The sequence below is a fragment of the Delphinapterus leucas genome, chromosome 11, assembly GCF_059928025.1.
Source record: "Delphinapterus leucas isolate spDelLeu-1000000601 "Yukka" chromosome 11, BTC_Dleu_Yukka2, whole genome shotgun sequence".
In the NCBI taxonomy this organism is placed as follows: Eukaryota; Metazoa; Chordata; class Mammalia; order Artiodactyla; family Monodontidae; genus Delphinapterus; species Delphinapterus leucas.
Window position 1 is genome coordinate 28894775 of NC_143139.1, and position 23918 is coordinate 28918692.

At 41.2% G+C, this 23918-nt stretch overlaps 1 protein-coding gene across 1 annotated transcript in view; it reads left to right on the forward strand.

The window, feature by feature from the left end:
- Positions 1-23918, forward strand: part of LOC149747980 (uncharacterized) — a 141482-nt gene that overhangs the window by 66934 nt on the left and 50630 nt on the right. The gene's annotated exons all lie outside the window — the stretch shown is intronic.

Below are 23918 nucleotides of genomic sequence, written 5' to 3' on the forward strand. Positions count from 1 at the left end.
ATATATATACATATGTATAACTGAATCACTTTGCTGTACACCTTAAGCTAACACAACATTGTAAATGAACTAGACTTCAATAAAAGAAAAAAATTGGGTAAGTTGGGTGGGGGGAGCAATTGGATCCCCTTCCCCCAATTAATGACATTAAATGCAGGAAACTGACAGGCTTCTTTAGTAAAATAAACATAACTAAGTTAAATAACAGCTATGCAACATAACACACTGTGTTTGTAGTCAATGCATTTAATCGGAGTTTTTGGAGTCTTCATACTAAAGTGGAATAAAAATTGTTTTGAGGATTAGAGATGGTATACACAAAGTCCTTAGCACATAGTAGGTGCCCATGTAGTGCAGTCAGGGCAGCTTCAGGGGCTGATGTCTTCATGGTCATGACATCCTTTGTTTACTGATATAGCAGGTGACATTATTTGTCCAAAGTAGAGAGAGGAAAAATATATTGGTGACATGTGGGACTGTTGAGGTTGTTTCCTCAGGAATTGGTGGGTATTGATCCTACTCTAGCACCTGCCATGAAGGAAACTTACTGTCTTCAGCTGATATGAGCCCCTAGGGGATATGTTAGCATCCCATTGACACAGGGTTATTCTTCCCAAAGATAATGGGCTCAAAATGCAGAGCTAGAAAATCAAAGCCCAATGTTGATCTACCTGGCACCAATCAGTAGGTACAAATGGTGTTTAGGGAGTTTGCAGCTTTCCTATCACCCTTAAAATGACATCATATAATCAGTAAGTCTTAAGTCTACCCATATTCCAGGGAACAGAAAATCACCCCAGGTCTTTACTTCATCCTGCATTACTACATATCACCATTAGATGACAGCAGTTGGCAAATAACTGCGCAGTCCAGGCTGGGACTGATTTTTTTTTTTTAAGGCAGAGCCGGGTCCACACTTGGGAAAGTAAAGCGTGGAAGGTGAGTCACACGAAACAGTCTTTCAGTAGGCTTCAATTTTCATTTTTCTCCATTGTTCCCCATCTGATAGCCCATTTGGAAAAAAATGCCCCTGGGTATTCAGTATGTGAGGATTCCAAAGAACAATAGAACAATATCCCCTGAAGAACAGAATGCTGTCAAAGTGTTCTTCCATTGCTGTATTACAGGCCTTTGACTATTCAAGTGATACTGGAGGTATAAAGAAAGTACTGTAGCAAATATGGCCTTGCAGTAGACCATGCATCTGATTTAAGATTAGGTAAGTAATGATTTTAGGTAACTCAAGGATACATTGGGTGAAATGTTACCTAAGTAACATTTTGACATGTATAGACTTAACAAGACTTTAAGTTTGCTCCCTTTGAGTGGAACCAAGGACGATGTTACAAGAGGAGAAGGGAGACATTTTCAAAAGTAAAGCTGGAACGAAATAAAATAAGGCCCGCTTGAAGAAGAAAAACAGCCAGTGTAAAAAGAGAAAAAGTGATTTATCCAAAAGATCAAAATCGGTAACTGCTGTTTCACTGATTTGGGCTGAGTTCTCTTAGCCAGCGTTCTGCTCTAATTGACCAATCACAATCGTCCCTCTGAGAGAGAAACTAGTATGCAAATAAAGCCTATGTAAAAACAAGGACACAACCCCTGGCTCCTATTCTCTCTGAATGAAGAGATCCACAAGTTGTCTCTGGCCTTGGGAAAGCTCTGCAGGCATTGGATGTGCTAAACACTTGAATTCCATCAACTCACCTGATACTCCTGAGGACAGCATGTTAGAAGCAGGGGTTATGGGTTGGATCCCTGGTCCGCGGAGCTAAGATCCCATACGCCTCCCAGCCAAAAAACCGAAACATAAAACAGAAGCAATACTGCAACAAATTCAATAAAGACTGTAAAAAACAAGGAAAAAGAAATGCAGGGTCCAAGACCAAGACTCTTTCCTCCTCCAGGGCAAGACGTGGCAAAGTGAGAGGAGATAACACCAGCCACTGAGGGCTCTGAATTCAGCGCAGGCACCTGCCCCTCTCCTCCGATAGGTGGTTCTCCATTCGGTTCCGCTGACGGAAAGAATCAGAAGAGTGGGAGGTGGAGAAACGTGGGTCCTACCCGCTGCCAAACTGAGACCACAGCCTGCAACTGTTCCCTACCACCACCCACGATGATTGGGCAGCTCACGTCTGTGTTTACAGCAGAGACAGCCATTTCTGTGCTACAACCTTGTCTGTTGTAGTAATAAAACTGCTTGCTATTTGTTTTGTTTTGAGCATCACATGGCCACTTCCATCGTAAAGTTTCTCATAGGTCTTCACTTAATGGTTTTGGCAGACATTGATGACTGGGATGGAGTCATCAGAATGGAGGGTCTTTTTTATTTCCAGCTTTATAGAGATTTAATTGACATATAACGTTCTGTAAGTTTAAGGTGGATGCCTGTTGAATTGATACATTTGTATGTTGCAGAATGATTTCCACCAAGAATGGAGATTTTTTAATCCTATCATTCCTCCTGCATTTATTAGCTAGAATTATCCAATAAAGAATGTTCTCTCAACAATTGTTGAATTACCTGAAACAAAAGAGGCGGTGTAGATGCTTCTTTCTTACCGTCTATTTGTCTGTTTTCAGAATAGTGAACTGGTGCCCACACAACCTCCAAACTAACTTGTTGATTTTACATACTTGATGTGTTTCAAAGTGTTGTAATCATTATTTGTTTTTACATTCTTCCCAAATTTGGCCAGTGGGAAGTCCTTCAAGTTGGCTCATATAATCTTGCTCTGAGGCATAATAATATGCCCCTAATTCATCTCAAACACTTTCTTCCCCAGAAGTAAAATTAGGCATTTTTCTAAGGAGCCCTGTTCCCTTTAAGATGGAAGTGGTACTTAGATTTTACATTCTGGGTACCCAGAGTGATCATTTAAACTGAGTTGGTCATGCTTCTAGGCCTTTTCAGTGGACAGGACTGGGAAATTTGTAGTTTTTAGAAAGAGAAAAATAAATCATAAATACTGATATTTCTAATCCAAATCAAAGATTACAGAATTTTTACTTCAATTCTTTTATTTTGTTTGTCTTTTTTTACTCTGAAAACCTTATCTCCTAAGTGTATTAACTTAATTTCTTAGTTGCTTTATCTTGCTCTCTATATAATGGTATTTAAAATAATAATGTGAATATTACCACGAACAACTAGCTGAAAGAATTCAATCTAAAAGATCTTTTTAAAAATTTATTTTATTGAAGTATAGTTGCTTTACAATGTTGTGTTAATTTCTACTGTACAGCAAAATCAGTTATATATACATATGCATTCTTCCATATTATTTTCCATTATGGTTATCACAAGATATTGAATATAGTTCCCTGTGCTATACAGTAGGACCTTGTTGTTTATCCATTCTCTATATAATAGTTTTCATCTACTAACCCCAAACTCCCAATCCATCCCTCCCTCACCTCCCCTCCCCCTTGACAACCACAAGTCTGTTCTCTATGTCTGTGAGTCTGTATCTGTTTCGTAGAAAAGTTCATTTATGTAAGAGATCTTTATACTTTCTTTTTGTCCTTAGGATATATCTCCCTAGGAATGTAAAATCGAAATATGTCTTTTAAAATCAGTTGAAATAATTCTTGAGATGGTTATGCCACAGAATTGATACAAAGTTAAGTTCACTTCTTTCCAGTTTATTTTAAAGTTTTAGGGCTTGCTGTGTTTTGGTTGCTTTTCTCTTTGATTTAACTTTGTTTTTAATTATGTAAAATATTTACATGATTCCAAAGTCAAAAAAACAAAATAAATTTCATAGAGAAGTCTATGTCCCCTCCATATCCTCTAATTCCTTGTTCCCTCCATCCCATTTTTAATTAATTTTTGGTTTATCCAGCTACTGAAATTATAAATAAGTATGTATTTACTATGTCTCCTCCTTTCTTATCTAAACTATAGCATTGTGCAAACACTGTGATGCATTTTGTTTTTGTTACTTAACAATATGTCTCAGCCGTCACTCTATATTACGACGTAGAGGTCTTCCTGATTCCTTTTCACAGCTACATAATATGGTATTGTGTGGATGCTCCAAAGTTTATCTAACTAGCCTCCCTTCAATAGACATTTGGGTTGTTTCTAGCTTTTTGCTAATTGGTTCTCTACATTTGTCTTATTTTGCCCGCCCAAGAGCCCAGCTGGTTTGGCTTAGTCTTATTTTATAGAAAAAGAAACTACTGCATAAGTAGTTAAGGACTTGACCAAAAGTCACAGAGTTAAGTAGGGAGAAGGGAACCAAGGATTCTCCCGCTTCCATAATTTCTGTTCTTTGCACAAATCTATATAATTCATACTTCGGTGTAAATAGCTGGTAACACCTTTGTTTTAGAGTGAGAAGGAAGGGGAGGAAGTGAGAAGCACATGCTTTAGGGTAGATTGTGGAGGAAAATTTAGCCTTAAGTTCAAGGCTGGAATTTCAGGTCTCAGCCAGACTGTGGGAGGAGTATTTGAGGGAAGAGCTGGCCTCTCTGGCATTGTCCCCAGTCAAGGGAATGCCACACATCCACAAGCAGGTGGGTCTATTTTTGGCAGAAGGACCTTCTCAGTGCCTGCTAAAATCACATCATGTCCCCTTCTATCGCAGGGCACTTTGCTGTCCTGGTAAATCCCCTCAAGACTCCCTTTAAAGGATATAAAACAGTCCCTTCTCAACTCTTCCCTCATCTGTGACTACCCCCTTTGTCTTCTTTTGTACTCTACAGACCAGGGGGAAAATGTTACATATACTAAACCACACAGAGCAAGCCCAGTTCTGATAAGTAAACATCATTTTACAGTCTTCTTATGGGAGAAATTAAGCTGATATTTACAGGAAGGCTTAAAGACTTGGAACAGATTCTTTCATTAATTTTCCCTTTTCCCATCACTCTATTTTTTTAAGGGACAGTGTCAATTCTGAAGGAACATAAGCCCATATCATAATGTTATTTTAAAATGAGCATCTCAAGGTAGTGCCTCATCTAAGAATATGTTTAGCTCAATCTCCTCCCACCTTCTCCTCTCTGAAATAATCATATTTAGAATAAAGCACGGAGACCACTGTAAGACAGGAGGATCAGCAGCTTTTCAACTTCAAGACACAAATCATATTCACTGCACAGTCCTTCCCAAGGCGAAACAGTGGCCACTACATCTTATAGAGATTTTCCAAAAGGGTTTAAACAAAGGAGCTTTCATCTCTGCCTGAGTAGTCGGAATACGCCATTCCCTCAGTAGTCTTGTTAATAAAGGTTGTATTGTGCCATTGCTACACTTCTGAAACCAAACAGCACAAGTAAATTAGGCACATTATCATTGTACTGCAGACGAGGCAGCAGGGGGGATCTGATCTGACCACGTGAGGATCTGACCTCATCATGGATCTGACCAGCTTTCAAAGCTAGTCTGGCTCAGGACTCTCCCCAGCTCAGCTGGGTGGACCCACTCAAGTAAAGCCAGTACCCCATAACTCTGACCTTTGTCTTGTCAAGACCCCATAACTCTGACCTCTGTCTTGTCAACTTTGACATGTGAGTCAATGCCTGAAACTTCACTCACTCAGCATACATGAAGTTACTTTCTGCCATGTGTCAGAGATGAGGAAGAAAGTTGTGAGCAAGACACACACACTCCCTGTTATCTGAGAGAAATGGGGAGAAATAGGGATATAGAAAGACAAATCTATACAAGTTAAGTGTTACAGCAGGACCTTGGGTACATTTTTAAGCTCTTTGTGCCTGTTTGTAAAGGAGGATGACAAAAGTAGCTAAATCACAAGGTTGTTATGAAGAGTAAAACACCTAGTATCAGGCACAGGGTAGGTGCTCCATAAATGTTAGAGTTAGTTATTAAGTGAATTTAAAGGTAATGTAAAGCTAGGTCTTCTCCCTATCCTTTCTGAAGTATATCTTTCTCCTCCAGAGTTTCATTTAATGAACCCAACAAGCCTGTAACATAGATGCTACCCACATTTGGAGAAGTTGAGGCCACAGAGATGAATGGGCTTCTCCAAGTCTTACACGTCACATAAAGTAGTGGTGGAACCCAGATCAACTCATATCAATTCAGTCCCCAAATTTCCTTATGCTTTTAATCCATACTTTATGCTACATTCCCTGTGAGAATCAAAACTATGAATAAATACCCAGAAGAGAGAGAGATTAACTCTATCAGGAGGCATCTAGAGAGGCTTCCTGAAGAAAGAAAGTGGAGCATGCACTGCCTTGCTAATCCACCCATGGCTCCTTACTGCTTTACAATAAAGTACAAACCCTTTACCAAAGCCGGAAATCCTCTTTTCCTTTCCTTTTCCTTGAGTCCCCAACAAGTCCTATAAGTTATAGCCACGAATTTTATCCCAATACATAATTTCTTTCTATCTATCTACTGCTACCACCTTAACCCAAAGTACCACCATCTCATGTTCAGTTTGGTTTCCCTACTGATCTCCCTGCACCCCTTTCTGCCAACCTAAAATCCATTCTCTGCACAACAGCAAGGGTAAGCTTAAAATGCAAATCCAACTGTGGCACTCCCCCACTTTAAAGTCCTCCAGTAAATATCATTTGTATTTAGAATTAAATCTAAATTCCTTTCCGTGACTCTACGTATACATGATCTGGTGTTTGCTTATTTTTCCCACTTCATCTAGTCAATGTCTTCTCTCCACTCATTATCCTGCAGCCATAAATGCCTCCTTTATTTTATCCAACAGAAAACATTTTTGATCTCATCTCATGGCTTTGCACTTGCTGTTTTCTCTGCCCAGGATGCCATGGTCTTTTCTTCCAGACTTGTTCCTCCTTATTGTTCAGATCTCAAATATCACCTCCTTAAAGAGATCTTCCCAAGACACTTCATTTAAAATAGGACCCCATTCCTTCTGCCCCTCCCACCCGCCCCGTTTTTTTCTATTACTGCACACTGTTTAATTCCTTTAAGGTGCTAATACACTCTATAATTTTTAATGACATATTTATTTGTTGACTGGATCCCCATTGAAATGTAAAACTCCAAGAAGATGGGGATTTTTGTCTATATTGCTCCGTATGATATCCTGGGCTTATAGTAGACATTCACGACATAGTTATTAAAAGGATGCAAGGAAGGGAGGAAAAGAAGTTTCAACAGCATTTTTTCAGAAGCATAAGACTTGAGCAGGTAAATGTATAAGGAAAGTAGGGAGGCAATTCATAGCAGAAGGAACAGCTTGAACACAAATCTTGAGTCAGATGAGTTCAAGATTTGTTTAAAGAAAGACACGTGTACTAATGTGCCCAGAAAGTAGCTGTATAAGGAAACTAGCATCTTCAATCAGTTTACAAATGCTTGTCAAATGCCTGTGATGTCACAGATACTATGCTGGAGGTTCCCGTTACATACTGCTGCATAGCAGATTATCCTAAAACTTAGTGGCTTAAAACAATCACAATCATTTATCTTCCTCACAAAGCTGCAATTTGAGCAGAGCTCAGCAGGGGCAGCTCATCTCTGATCCACGTGGCATTGGCTTGGTAGACTCAACTAGGGGCTGGAAGATTGACTTCCAGGATGGTTCACTCACATGGCTAGTTAGCACTGGCTATCGCCTGGGAGATTGGCTCCCACTGTGAGCTGGGGCCCATGCTTCCTCTCCCTGTGGGCATTTCTACAGATTGTTTGAGTTTCCCCACAGCACAGTGGTTGGATTCCAACAGCAAGGGTATAAAGGAGAGAAGCAAATGTGCATGGCATTTCTATGACCTACCTTTGGAAATAACATATCATCCCTTCAGCTCTACTGTTTGAGACAGTCACAAAGTTCCATCCAGTTTCAAAGGGAGGAGACAGGGAATCCACCTCTGGATGGGGAAGTGACAAGGTTCTAGAAGAATACTTGAAATAGGAGATATTGTTGCAGCCATCTTTGTGAAATAGCAATACAATCTACTACTCAGGGATACAGCAGTGAGCTCGGAATTACAGTACCTGCCCTCAGGAAGCTCGGACTATAATGAGGAAGACAAACCCATATGGTTTTGTAAAGTGTAAGTTCAGTGATGCAGGAAAAATAAAGTGTTAAGCTGAGACCAAATGACCTGTTGCTCCGCTCAAAATTTAACAGCTTAAGATAATAATCAGTTGGTTTCTCCCAGTTCCAGTGGGTTAGGAATTCAGGAGTGACCTAGGCGGTTCTGGTTCAGAATCTCTCATGAGGCTGCAGTCACCACATCAGACTGGACTGCAGTCGTTTAAACTCTTCCGCTTCCAAGATAGTTGCTGGCAGGAGGCCTCAGTTTTTTGCTACATGGACCCCTCCACAGTGCTGCTTGAGTGTTCTCACAAAATGATAGCTGGCTTCCCCTAGAGTGGGTCATCCAAGAGAGAGGGCAAGGAAGAAACTGCAACTCCTTTTATGGCCTAGTCATGGAAGCCACACACCATCACTTCTGTTATATTCTATTCATTGAGCCCATACTCAAAGCCAGAGAATTAAGCTCCACCTCTTAAAGGGAGAAGAATTTGTGAACATGTTGAAAGCCATCACAGACCTTATCTATTATGCAATGGAAAGAAATTTAGGAAGAAGTAATAATTGGGTCAGACATACTTTAGATAGATCACCCTGCTGGTGATACGCTGGATAGATTTGAGAAAGGTAAGACTGAAGGTCTGCAGACAAATTAGAAGAATCCTGAAATATCCCAAAAAGAGATCAAACAAGTCTAAGTGACTTGTAGCAATAGAGGATGAGATGGGTTTAAAAAATGCTAAGGGGGCAAAATTGTGTTATGAAAGAAATAAAAGCATTCAAAAATTAAATGTCATATTTTAGACTTGAGTGTCTGATTGGAGTAATGGTTACCAATCAAGATGGAAAATCCATGAGACAAAGCAGATTGAGGAGAAAGAGAAAATTCAGCATTAGATATTTTGAGTTTGAGCTTCCAGTTTTAGTGAATGAATAGTAGTAGGTTTTTGCTTTTGTTTTTTTTCTTGCCACTGCAGCATTTATTTTTGTCTTATTTTGTTAACAGCCTCATTTTTACAAGGTGATCCTATCCTCACCCACTCTGCTTGGACAGGGCCGTACCCAGTGATGTGCTGGTAAATGATGTCTCCAAAATAAGTAAACAAATAAAGCCCTAGTTTGTAGTGTGAAGACTCCCACCTTTTCAAATTAATTCTCCCAACAGTTTAACAACCAACTCAGAAAATTACTGGAATGTTATAATCAACTGGCCCTGGTACAATGGGACTATATCTCTGGTTTAGCGATGAATCACATGACACAGATCTAAGCCAGTCAGCACACTGAATTTCTTCTTAACATGGTGACTGGTTCAGAGATGGACATTTTAGCCAATCAGAGCCAATGAGATGCAAAGAGATTCTTGTTATGCATCTGGGAAGATACTTTTATTTTTCCTTGATACTTGTAATTAAGATATAATGCAACAGAACTATTACACCATGTGAAGCTGCAGAATGGAGCCAGCCCGCCCTGTGCAAAACAGAACTGAGAGATGGAAAGAAAGTAAATCTAGATGACATTATTTAAGCCATAAATCTAGCTGTAGCTAAAACTAACTCTATTCATAGACTTTCCAATTAAGTGAGCCAATAAGTTCTATTTTCCTTTTTCTTCTTTCTTTCTTTTTTTTCTTGTGTAAGTAAATTTTGTTTTTCCTTTCCTTTACATTCAGAGTTTCTCAGCTGATATTATGTGTGACATCCAGATCCTTGGTTATATAAATCTGAAGCTCAGCAGACAAGTTCAGGATTGACAGAATTTTGTGAAAATTTAATCGATGAGAAGAAAAAAATTCACCAAGGGAGAGAACAATCTTGCTAATCATAATTTTCTTAAAATTCTATAGAATGAGAGATATGGGAACAACGTTAGAGATCATCCAGTCAAACTCCTTCACTTAACAATTATGAAAACTGTGTCTCTAAAAGGTTCAATACTTTGTCCAAGATTACTTGGCTCTTTAGTCTTTAGAGCCAAGACGAAAACCCTGATTTCCTGACTCCTATGTATCCCTTTTTTCCAATCATGGCAAATTCTGAGTTATAGGATCTAATTTAGCTGAGCAAGTACATATCGTATTTATATTATGAATAAGTAAATGTATCATATACTACTTTTCAGTTTAATGGATAGCACTTTACTATTTCAGAGCACCTTGTATAATTTAACTTTCTTGCCAACACTGTAAAGTAGGTGGGACAAGTATTTTAGAGATAAGAAAATCTAGGCTTGGACTATTTGAATGACTTTTCAAAGGTCAAATAGCCAGTGAATAATAAAGTCAGTAATAGAATCCAGGACACTTGATTCCTTCCTCCAATGCTCTTTCTTCTGCCTCTCTTTCAACTTAGTGATGTTTCATTGCGAATGCTTAAGGTGTAATTTAGATAGCACAACTTCCCTGGATTTGAGATGGCTTCTCATAATCGTCAGAAATATATATTCTAAGATGTTCGCTCTCTGCACTATTTCTGTAATTCTCCAGGCTGCTAAGACTCAATCTGTTTAGTAATCAAGGTGTCAGCACAGATGGTTTCACAAGAAATGTATTTGTTTCCAGGGCTACTGTAACAAATACCACAAACTTGTTGGCTTGCAAAAATGGAAATTTATTCTGTCACAATGCTGGAGGCCAGAAGTCCACAACCAGGGGTCATACTCCCTCCAAAGGCTCTAAGGAAGGATCCATTCCATGTCTCTTCCAGCTTCCAGTGATTGCTGGCATTCTCAGCTTGTGGCCACATATCACACAAATCTCTTCCTCCATCTTCACATAGACTTCTCATTGTGCCTGCCCTCTGCATATCTCCTATAAGGATACTCGGCATTGGATGTAGGGCCCACCCAGATAATCCAGAATGATCTTCTCATCTCAGTATCTTTTACCTTAATTACATCTACAAAGACCCTTTTGCCAAATAAGATAACCTGCCCAGGTTCTGGGGATTAAGACATGGATATATCTTTTGGGGGGTTACCATTGAGCACACTATGAGAGGCAAAGGAGAAGGATTATTTATTTATTTATGTGCTGACAGGAGAAGAGTTATTTACCCAAAGGTCAGAAGGCTTACAAGTGGAGTGAATCAAAGATCTGCTGCACCACCAATGATGACAAAGCACTCTTTTCCAAAGGTGACCTTCAACTCATTTACAAATTTTGAAAAGATCTAAGTGGTCCATAACACATTCTCTGAAAAGATGCCTTGCCATCAGCTTTGTCAGCTAACTGTGGGTCATGGGCTAGAGGGTGAAAATGTATCCAAGTAGTGACTGGCTTACATGCTTAGGCATGTGCCCTGTTTATACGATACCCTCTGCCAGAGTTAGCTTCATGCCAAGAGGCAAACTTGAAAAGCCACTATTGAAATAAAAGCTCCTGTTTTTGTCTGACCAGAATATCAGATTCTTTGCATCATTCACTCTCTTGGAGAATCAACCACTAGACCATCTGTGTTTCTCCCATTGTCCTTTAAATAAAGATTAATATGTGTTTGTTTCCAACTCCAGGGCTATGTCTGTGATGTGTCATAATCTATAGACATCACATATAAGGCACAGTCTTTCAGAGGCTAGTGGCAGCTCTACTGTATGCTTATTCTTCCAACGGAAAGACACCTTCTTGTTTACAGTCTCCGAAAGAGAAAAAGAAAGGAAATACGCTTACTGAGCATGCTGGGCATGTTCCATTTGCCCCCAGATCCACTCTCCATCTCTCTCTACTCTGCTCCCCAGATCACTTCCTGTGACCTTAATGGACTCTCTTACCAAATGGCTTCAAGTTGGGTTTGGCCACTAGATAATTCTGAAGGAATTGGAGGGAGAGAAAGCAAGAGGGAGGAAGGGAAGCTACTCTGTTCATTTCCCAGGCCCCCAGTTGTTGCCAAGGGCTGGCAATATCTCTCACGGAGGTTTCAGCACCTCTCTGGCAGCTCCCTCGGCACAGCTTTCTCCGTCTCCAAGTCCCAGGAAGCACCGCTTTTACCCAGACTTTCAGGCCTGGAGCTGGTATCCCTAGAGTATTGCACTATCTTATTTTTTTATTGAAGTATAGTTGATTTATAATGTTGTGTTTGTTTCAGGTGTACAGCAAAGTGATCCAGTTACACATATACATATATATATTCTTTTTCAAATTATTTTCCATTATAGGTTATTACAAGATATTGAACATAGTTCCCCGTGCTCTACAGTATGTCCTTGTTGTTTGTCTATTTTATATACAGTAGTGTGTATCTGTTCATCCCAAACTCCTAATTTATCCCGCCCATCCCACCCCATCCCACCTCCTGCTTTTCCCCTTTGGTAACAATAAGTTTGTTTTCTGTCTGTGTGTCTGTTTCGGTTTTGTAAATAAGCTGATTTGTATCATTTTTTAGATTCCACATATAAGTGATATAATATGATATTTGTTTTTCTTAGTACAATAATCTCTAGGTCCATCCATGTTGCTGCAAATGGCATTATTACATTCTTTTAAAGGCTGAGTAATAGTCCATTGCATGTATGTGTGTGTGTGTGTGTGTATATATATATACACACACACACACACACACACACACACACTACATCTTTACCCATTCATCTGTAGTATATATATATATATATATATATATATATAAATATACATATACATACTACATCTTTATCCATTCATCTGTTGATGGAAACCTGAGTTGCTTCCATGTCTTGGCTATTGTAAATGGAGTATTGCATTATCTTTTGTGGTTTTCCTACATTTTACGTATACATTTTTAAAATAGTCCTGCTACTACACTTTCCTCAAATTTTCCTACTTTGAATGGACCACCTGTTTCCTAAAGGGACTCAGGCTGATGAAGCCCAATCCTTTCAAGGTTTACTTCCAGATGTCCCTTTATTTCAGTGTTTACAACAGTCCTACAGGGTAGGTACTCTTAACCCCATGTTACGATGAGGAAATTGAAGTTTACTGAGGCAACATAACTTGTCCTAGGAGACAAGCTAGCAAGTGAGGAGTTAGGATTCAAACCCAGATTTGTCTAACTTCAAAGACCTTGGATTTTTAGCTATTTCTCCTCAACACTGAAGAAATGTCTTTTTTATTATTGAGTTATAATTGACATATGATATTAGTTCCAGGTGTACAATATAGTGATTTCATATTTTTACACATTGCAAAATGATCCCCATGGTAAATCTAGTTACCATCTGTCACCATATAGGGATATTACGATATTATTGAGTATATGCTCTATGCTGTACAATACGTCTCGTTACTTATTTATTTAATAGCTGGAAGAAATGTCTTAAAGGATGCCTGGAGAAACAAAGCATTTTAAGGCACAAAAATGCCAGAATGGCTTAAATGCTTTATCAAAGTTAAACTTTATAAAGCCATTCTGAGGACCCATCTCTCCTTAGTATTGCATAAGGAAAAAAAAGAAAAAAGACCGCCCTACCCATCAGCCACAATAATTGGAATGTAATTGACATCTTTACTGTATTCTCCTAAAAAGAGGCCAGGAGTAAATTACATTTTCAATGCAGAGCCATACTTCTTAAAAGCCTCTTTCTTTCCTTCATCATTTTTTCTATGTATTCCATATATGGCAGCTACTCACAAAATCTTTTCCAACCCACCCCAAGCTTTCAAGATTTCTCTCAACAGGCTCCCTGTCTGCATCTTTTCTGGATTCCTTTATCCTTTCTGGATGTTTTCCCTCCTACCAGTAACTCTGCCTTTCCAATGAAAATCCCTGTTGTCTCTTCCAGGCTTTTCCAGATTTCCCTTTGGCACCATGTCCAATTAACACAGCTAAAGAGCTGGATTGATTTATCAATCAGAGCAGCACAAGCATCTTCTGGGGAGAGTGGGAGTTACGTTAAGATTTCAAATAATTTTTTCTCTATATAATATAGATGTACTCAGTTTTCAAGCAGAAAAGATTTTGGTAGCACATATGAAATCTATACTAAGGATGAAGGATAAACTATAAGTACTGGAGCATGGGAAGGGTAATGAGAGGGGTAAAGGGAATATTCAGTTCACATCTTATTCATTCCCTCAACTTCCCAGTGGGCTGCCAATGTAGTACAAATATTTGTTTCAGTTCAATTGTGTGAAACGCCAGACATATTTTATTTGAGAAACAGCATTATGGCTACATATTTTATCCATCATAAATTGTGTTTGCACTTAAAATTATAATTATTAATAATGATATTTATTCCCCTATCAATCGATTTACCATTAGTTCTTCTGTGTCCCAATTTCTTACCAGGTAACTACACAGTCATCCCAGCAATACCCCCAAAGCAACTTCTACCTCCTGGAGAGTGATTGTAAAATCCACTATCTTTCACATCTTTCCTTAAACACCTTAACTGATGGAAATTTAGGAAAAGATAGAATGGGTCTACAGTCAAGACAAGCTATTTGCAGTAGGTGCTTTTAAAAAAAATCATTTATGGGTTGAAAGTAGTTCATCTGGAAGTATTCTCTTCGGCTAGCCAAAAAAAAAAAAAAAAAAGTTGATTAGCTCTGGGACTTAAAACACAGACAGACCCTCACAGGAACATTAGACAATAACCCAATTCATCCTGAATCCACAGTTCATAAGATGACAAGGATCTTCATTTTTCTGGCCTCAAGAAAGGCATCAACCAAACTGAAAAGGAGACAGTTTGTTCTTTTTCTAGAGCCCGGTAGGGTAAGGGAGTAGAGGAGGTGAGAAAGCTATCATTTGCTGAGCCCTGCTGTGTGTGAGACACTATTGCACAAGTTAATAACTTACCCTAGGGCACAAAATAAGAAAAGAAAGCAAATACAGAGGCCAAGAGTTAAGGAGTATTTGTATGTTCATTATCTGGTCTCTCCACCTCCACTGTTCTAGAAGTTGTAACATCTAGGGGAGCAAGCAGTTTTTCAGTCTGTTGCTGAATCCCCAGAGTGTCACATAGCACTTGACACATTAAAAGGAGCTCAATGAACATATGCTAAGTAAATGAGCAAATGAATGAGTTCTTTCTTACTTCATAGCCCAGGGTTATCCTACTCCACCTTACTTGTGGCTAGAAAAACAAAACTCAAAAGGCACTTGCTCTGAGATTTTAAGATGTCTCCCCTGTGGTGTATTGATATCAGGATAGAGTTTCTTCCTTTACAAACCAAACCTCCCCGTCCAGATAAATTATCATGGAAAATGGCACAGTACTATCAAATTGGAAACGAAAACCACAATTCCTGTTTGCAAACAAACACAATACCCTTAATGGTCATGAGAACACCTAACTTCGACTCCCACAGTTAACTTGAGAGCAAATTGGAAAGGTCAGCAGAAAAATTACATTATAATGAAAATTCCCATGAACTAATGTTGCTTTAGGTTTGCTTTGGCTGTATTTGCAGCCAAAACCCAGTCAATCAACCAATTGTTCACCCTACACTATACCAAAAGAGTGGTTTGTCTGATTTTTTTTTTTTGTCATTGAATTGATGAATTGCTTTGGCATCATGTAGCCAGCTTTTATCTTGGGAAATAATAATTTTCTACTGGGAGAGCTATTCAACTGTGTGGTAGTACTTTATCACCAGCTGCGCATAAGTGGTGCTGTTTGCAATTTGATAAACGGGCACAGAGGCTCAGAGGTCCCCAAACACGAGTCTGATATGTAAACATAATCAAATCGTACTATTAACCAGGGGATCGAGTTGTGATTGCTCAGCCTTCTCTTTCTTTTTCAACTTCTCGGTAAAACATCCTCATACCTCATTCTGCACAGGCGAAGGGAGGGATATTTTTCAGTCTTAGATGGCACTAGAATGAGAGTTAAGTATTTTCCACCTGTTCTAAACTGAATTTGTGATTGGAGAAAACCACATCAAAACAATTTCATAAGAAAATGGAGCACTTCCAGAGGCTTTTAAGCTCATTTCAAAATACTGAGCAGTACCTAAGGAATGCAGAATAGATTATTCTTTCAACTTTTCTCTACAAAGACTTTGGAATCATAGAATTTCAGGTTAAGAGGAACTAGAAATGCCAAACACACACACACAAATAATACACACACACACACACACACACACACACCTCCTTTCTAGACAACTAAGAACTAAAGTTAATTATTTAATTTAAGCCTTGCCAACAATTATGCCTTTTCTTCACTTTAAAGATTATGAAACTGAAGCAGAAAAATGAAGCAACTTACTATGTGTCCTATACTTGGTAAGTGCCAAAACTGGAACTCAATTCCATCCCTAAGTCCCAACTAATACACTGCACCACTTTGTTTCTATGATACTGCTGCCAACCTACGCTTGACTTCCTTTTTTGGCCATGAACTCAGTCTATCCAATCCTCAGACATCTCTGTTTGAGTATTCTGCTCTGTGTTAAAAGTTGCCTTTCTATAACTCCTACCTATTGAACCTAGATGTGGCCACACTGAATAAGTGTAATCTATCTTCCAAGTGACAGGGTTTTGAATATTTGAAGCTGACAATCGTGTCACATGGAGCGCTCTTTCTTGTGGGTTAATATTCCCAGATCCTTCAGCCATCCTTCATATAACATGGTTCACTCTCTTAATTGCTTTCTACTTTAAACATGTTCCTCTTCAACTGTCATCTGGCCTCACCAAGAAGACCAGAAATCTCACCATCTTCAATCTATTAATGCAGCAAAAATCGAATTAAGATTTCTCCATTCTGCACCAATCCTATGTTTTGAAACCTCCATTTTATGGGCACCCAAACTTGCCTCAGAGTCTCGCAACCCTCACACAGAGTGTGAAACCTCTAACAATGCTCGTCTGAAAACACTAAGCAAAACCTCTATGAAATTAATCAGAGATCCCAATGGGACTCTGTATTATGCATACTAATCCACTTGAACGTCCTGTCTCTCTCCTCAAAGCCTCATGGTCCAAGGATACCCTATCTCTAAGGAGTTCATAAATTCTTAAGTGTCTGCCACAAACCCAGTCACTCTTCTAGGAAAGTGGTCCCAGGTGGCCTTCCTTGCCAGAGTTGTCATTAATGTCAATAAGGTATAGTCACCTGTCACCCTTGCCATTGCTGACAAGGCTGTCCCAAGGGGCTGTACAAGGTCTGGTTACCTTTGGAGCAACTATCATGAACTACAGGGAAAATGATGAGATTCTTATCAAATGGTGCCAAAAAAACCTCATTATATACTCTCCTTAGAAAATATGTCAGAAAGATAGTCTCCAAGCTCAAATGTGTGAGAAATATGTTTGTTTTAATTTCTTGACTTTATTTCTATTGCAATTTCCCAGATTACTAGAGGTTTAATCTTAAGAAATTGAGGAGTCCCTGTCCTCTGAAAGGGGTTACCTCTAATTTGAGGGGATTTTATGGAGTGCTACTGTATCCTGCATGGTTGGGATGAGGGCATCTGATTTGGTTTATTTAACCTCACAGGCATCAACTGAGCTGTCTCCCTTTTTAGGTTCCCTTTCCTGTCTTCAATCATTGATTCAATCATGTTTGGAATAGATGGTCTCCATTCTTTATTTTTTTAATTTATTTTGGCTGTGCCGGGTCTTAGTTGCGGCACGTGGGATCTCCGTTGCGGCATGCGGGATCTTTTAGTTGCGGATTGTAGACCCTTAGTTGTGGCATGCAGACTTCTTAGTTGCAGCATGCACGTGGGATCTAGTTCCCCAGCCAGGGATCGAACCTGGGCCCCCTGCATTGGGAGCACAGAGTCTTACCCACTGGACCAAACAGGGAAGTCCCTATGGTCTCCATTCTTGACTCTAGGCTTTCTCCTGGCTAACTTCCTAAACACTCAAGGTCATTCTTTGTACTTATGCCAGACAGAACTACAGAAAACTCACTAGGGCTGTTTATGACTCTTTCCTCCTTTGCATTTTCCCAAATCTCTGGGATAGTCTGTTCATACGCATCCTTTCAGATTCCCTCTGAATGCTTAGACTTTTGAAATACAAATATCAAGGAAAAACTCTTTCTTTCACCTTCTGATGTGCCATCATATTCCTGAGACAAAGAGCTCAGAACCTCTTTCCTGTTACATAATAGCAGAACGAAATTCTAGGAATAAAAACGTTTAAAATGACATTCCAAAAAGCATTAGTCTTTTGCAAGTAGAAGATGAGGGCACACAAAATGATGGAAAAATCACTCAAACTCAGTAGCTGCCCCAAATGAGAATACAGGAAGTTTTCTGGTTACCATTACTATCCTTATTTCATAGGTGACCAAACTAAGATTACGAGAGGTTAAGAAACATGTGCACAGTCACCTACCTAGTAAATAGTAGAACCAGGATTTGAGCCCAAAAATCTGACCCCAGAGTAATGCTCTTAACTACTTCTGTGACAAGGAAAAGAGGCAGGAAGGAAAACCATAATGAAGTGCAATAGTGAACTAATGTTATGAAGAAACAGAAAATGTATAGTACCACAGAAGTGTGTAATGAGGGCCAAAGGAAGAATGCGGGGATCTGATCTAACCTGAAGCTTAAGAATAGATCTCTCTGAAGAAGTGACCTTTGGGCTGAGATCTGAAAGGTTGCCCAGGAGCTAACTGGTCACCAGGAAGAAAGAATAGCACGTGCAAAGGCCCTGAGGCAGGATGAGCACAGCTTTATGTAGACCTGAAAGGAGGCCAGGACGCCTGGAGCAGAGGGAGTGTCAGGGAGACTGGCAAGCGATGAGGTTAGAAAAGGAAACAGAAGTCACTTCTGGCTGGGCCTTTTAAACTATGTTAATGAATTTTACTAGAAATGGCCATCCCATCAGAAGAACCTCAAGTCCTGCGTTTATATTATCTCTTCAAGCATTCATCATGAATGAACTAACAAGACTTCGAACTCACAAGGTGTAAAATCTGATTGGTTCAACTTGGCTGACGTAGTCCCCACTTATCCAATCAGCAGGAGGGGCAGGATCACATGGTCTTCAGAGCCAATCATCATGAGGAAGAATGGGCATTCTAATGCAAACAAATATATGTATCTGGGCACAGGTTGCTGCATTGACCAGCATCTCTGAAATTACAAGATCCCCAGACATACTCAGGTTTACCCTGGGCAGTGGGTTTTATTGTAAAGATAAAACGGGACATTAAGTAAAACCTGATGTTCATTCAGAAAACATTAGCTCTAGCAATGCACTGCACACAGCAAAAGCACTAGCCATTCCATCACGTGATCAGCTTCTCAGCAGCAGGCCTCCAGTCTGAATGCGCTGCCATTAAGGTTTCTTGGCATTAAGTCTCAGGGTCTGCTTCTTCTCCTCCTGTTATTATGACATAACTCTCTGTATCTTCTGGTCCACTTCCACAAAAGCGAGGGTCTGACTGAGCCGAGCAGTCACCTTCTAGTATTAGGCTTCCATGTTGAAGAGCATGCTTCCCACGGGTCATTTCTGGGCAAAAGCTAAAGAGACCTGCCATCACCCCAATGACATTTCCTCCCCGGAGAGCAGAAGGCGGCACAGTGGTGCTGTGGGTGGAGCATGAAAACTTACACAGTGTTGTTTTTAAGTTAATTAGAAAGATTAACTTAAAAACATTTTTAAATAGAAAGCTTTCATGTAAAATTCCAGATTTCCAGCTGCCCTTGAAAATTTGGAATATCAGACAACACTAGCCACAGTCAACAGATACTGAGTAGTGAGTGACCCGTGACCCCTTTAGAGACCCATAAGCTCTCAGTTCAACATAGTCTGCAATATCCCTACTGTCAACCAGCTTCACTGATTTACTTACATGCCTGACCCTTGTAGGCATCTGAGTTGGCAAGCACTAAAGTATGTAATTACGTGCACTTTTCTCAAAAGGGAGTTCATGGTGAGGCAGGCACTTAAAGAGTCACTGACTACAGGACTGTCACAATATGAAGTTCAGAAACTCTACCCTAGTATAATTTCACTGCTACTGGCAACCCCCGAAACAATTTTGAGATAGTCTCTGAACACAGTTAACTGGGGTCCCTGCCAACTGCTGCCTATAAGGCAAGTGAACCTTCACTCTACTATGATAGCCTAACCAGACTCGACCTGATGATTTTGAGAAAGGTTAAGGATAGAGGAATGGCTCCTAGACATTGGACCAATTCCATTCCACATCTTAGGTCATCCCGCTCTGCCCTAATAATACCTGTTACAAAACACAGTAATAGGATCTCCTTGCCAAGCTATGTGATCCTCCTGGCTATCAGATGGCCCAGAGGAATGGATATTCATGCTGGTAAAATTGGGCACTTAGCCCCTAAACTAGCACGTTCAGGCTAGCATGTAGCATGTCTCAGTCTTGAGATGCTATGGCTTGTGGTAAAAACGCATCTTACGGGCCAAACTGGTGTCCACCTACCGGCCAACCACGTGACCTTGGCCGAGCCCCCTTCATCTTTTTCAGGTTCAATTTCTTCATCCACAAAATGTAGATAATAATACGGACCTCTGAATATTTTGAGGATTAAAGGCAGTGATGGGTGTCTTCCTTCTTTACCCAGGTAGGGTATAAAATAGCTTCAAACCCAGCTATTTGAATTAAATTAAACCTCTCTAACCACCCCCAGCCCCCTCACCTTATCATCTTAAGAAGTTTCTTCTGGCCTCTTTCAGGTTACCATTCCTCCCAGGGCTTTCCCCAGTTCAAATATTTAGCCCTTGTTTTACAGAGAGAAAAGCTGCTCAGTCCCACAGGTGGCTGCATACTTTCAATGAGGATGCAGCTGCCACTGTTTCAGAGTAAAAGCCGCCTGCCCCCCTTGGCTAATTCACTACCAAAGCATCCCACTGTACTGCCACATGCCCCTGACCACCAAACCCACAAGGCCAAGATGGGGCCCGGCTCAGTGCAGCTGCTGTGGTCAGCAGGTGCGCAGCATGGGTGCAGAAAGAAACTCTGTGGATGATACAGGAGGGACCTGTCTCCCCTGGAGGCATATGTTGCTATGGAAGCTTCATTTGCCTATCCCATCTCTTGGGTCAGTTTTCATATTACTAACGTTTAGGCTATCTGGCTGATGTTTAGGTTATAACTGATGTCTTCTCTCCCCTATCCCTGCCTTAACCAAGAATTGGTTCAGTCAGCACTGATTCTCCTTTGCTTTACTCTAGCATAGAGACAATAAAACTAAGTATTCAATTTTCCTAGCTGCAATCTAGCTAGCAGTGGTGATGTGACACAGTTCTGCCCAATGATATGTAAGTTTAGTGACACACACTCTCAGCCACTTTCCCAAAACAGACCTCCCATCCAGCATGGCTGAGTTGGAAAGCATTTCTGACACAACATCACCCTGTGACAGAACCATTCTTTCTCACGACTCCCTTAGTCTCCCAGGTCCCTGGAGGTAGAGAAAGACCTTCCATGTCACACTCTCCAGCCCGTCTCCTACAACGGGATGAGTTTGTTTCATCCATGAGAAAACATCACAAACGGATAAAAGTCCTGGTCCAGCAGCAGGCACAGAGTGGATGCTCCTCTTGACCTTTTGATACTATTTGAAAATTCAACTATGAGCGTATACTATTTTCCTGACTAAAAATTTACTATCATTAGTGTCTAACTGAGGCTTTTTCATTATGTTATTAGAAAGAAGCAACAGAGCATTTAGAGGGAAATATGTAACTGTCCCAAGCATTTTGTGTCTGAAACAAATACTTCAGGATTTGGATAAGTAGGAGGAAATCTAGATTCTATTTCCAATGAACACAATGCTTGACTAATCCATAGAATCAAGGATGTAAGCTGTCTGGACTTAGAGTACTTTACTCCCATTTTGGACACAATGCCCAGTATGTTTTTGGCCTTCAACCTGGGCAAAAGGCAATGTCTGTGACCCATTTTGAGTCACGACAGCTTATTGGCTCATACTGAACAACATCTCTTCTATTCTTAAAAAGTGGATTAATGTGGAATTTGCTGTCTCTGCTATGATCCCTTAAAAGGGCTACAATTACGGAGCCAAGCAAGGCCATCCGAGGTGGAGGCTCATTCTTGCTGTGTGTGCACTTGACAGTTTTCTCTGAGTGGTTCCCCAGTCCCATGCCTCTAAGGCCACAAGTGTGCTATCCTGCGGGGCCCAGCCAAAGAACTCCGGGTCGTGCCTTTCATCAGTACATTCAAGGCCAACGCCACGCGAAATTTATTTCAGCTGTCTCCCAGCTCAGTTCTCACTTCTACAGAGAGAAGAATCCGCTAATGGAGACATTTGGTTTCAGTGTCAGTATGAGATTGTGCTGAAAGAAGAGACTCTTTAATGTAAAAATAGAGAGAAATTATTTAATTCATCATCAATCAGCAACTTTTCTTTAAGAGTTTGCTGAGTACCCGGAGCAGAGCAACATGTGAGTGCAGTGATAAATAACATGGGCCCCGGAATCAGAAAGACTGGGGTCTGAGTCCTGCTTCTGTCAGATATTTAAGGTTGAGCCACACGATATTTCCAGCATTCAGTCATTCTGAAATGTAACTCTAGGCAATGAGGAGGCACATTCTCTCTTAGCATAGCAAAACCAGATGATTTGTTTATATGAAATGGGTTCTGTGTTATGGTAATAGGAAGAAAACTAATCTCTAATGAAGGATAATAAAAGTTTTTTCCTGAATGAACCTTTCTGCCTGTCCGGTATCATTTAATATCCATTCTACGGTATTGTTGGGGACCAGGCTTTTTCTATCCTCTGGTTCCACCATCCTTATGACATGACTCTCATCCTCATGATGATGGCAGGAGATGTGTTGCACCTTCAGCCATCATGCCTGCTTCCCAATCAAGAAGAAGGTAGGAGGACCACAGGTCTTCTACCTAATGGAAGCCCTTCCCATCAGACTAAATTTACATACCATTGGTCAGAACTGTGTCATATCTCCACCGCTAGCTGGATTGCAGCTCGGAAAATTGAATACTTAGCTTTCTTGTCTCTGTGTTAGAGCAAATCAAAGGAGAATCAGTGTTGAGTGAACCAATTCTTGATTAAAGCAAGGATGGGAGAGAGAAGACATCAGTTATTTAATGAGCTATTCATTTATGTTATGTTTATTTCCACAGTCAGATGAGGGACTAGGGTTCAGGGAAACTGCAACAATTACCCAAAACGTAAAGGTAGGAGTCCAGCCCAAGTCATTCCAACTCCAACATTTTTGCTCTTGAAAAGAACTTTCCTTGCTTTGGACAAGAATGTACAGTTTCCCTTTAAGCACCTCAAGCCAGAGTACTGGTCTCCCCGGGTCCCCACTTCGGGCCGGTGGGGGTGGCCGGGGGCAGCCGAAGACGTGCGTGCGTTCGTGCGTGCGAGCGTGCGAGTCCGCGGGGTGGGCCGCGCGCACCGCGAGTGTTCCAGCCAGGCCCCATGCTCGTTGTGCTCGCCTCACGCCGGCCCGAGTTGGCGGCAGCGCTGGAGGCCCCGGGCCTGTGACCACAAAAAGGGAGCCGAGGTCCGGGTAGGAGCGCGGTGGCGGCAGCTGAGGCCCAGGCCAGGCCCCCTCCCCTCAGCCTCCCGCCTGCCCGTCTGCCACGCCCCCGCCGGCGGCGCCGCGCCCCTCCCCCAACCGCCAGACTAGCGCGGTGCGGGGGCCGCGCGCGAAGACATGGGGGAGAAGCTGGAGCTGAGGCTGGAGTCGCTCTTGGGGACCGAGCCCGCCGTCTACCCGTGGCCGCTGCCGGTCTACGTAAGTGCCGCCCGTTCCCTCCTCCCGGACCCCCGCCCCTCTTCCCCCACGGCGCGCGCTGAGCCCACCGAGAAACGGAGCGACTCGAGTCTCCAGACCCTCTTTGGAGCCCCCCTTCCCGCCCCGCCGTGGTTCTCCGCGGCAGTTTCCAGCCCCCGCGCGCAGGGTGGGCAGAGGGGAGCCGGCGCCGGTCGGGGGCGCAGCCTCGGCCGCGGGGACCCCGCGCTTCCGAGGGGCGCCCGAGCCGGTCTGCGGTTGGCTCTGCAG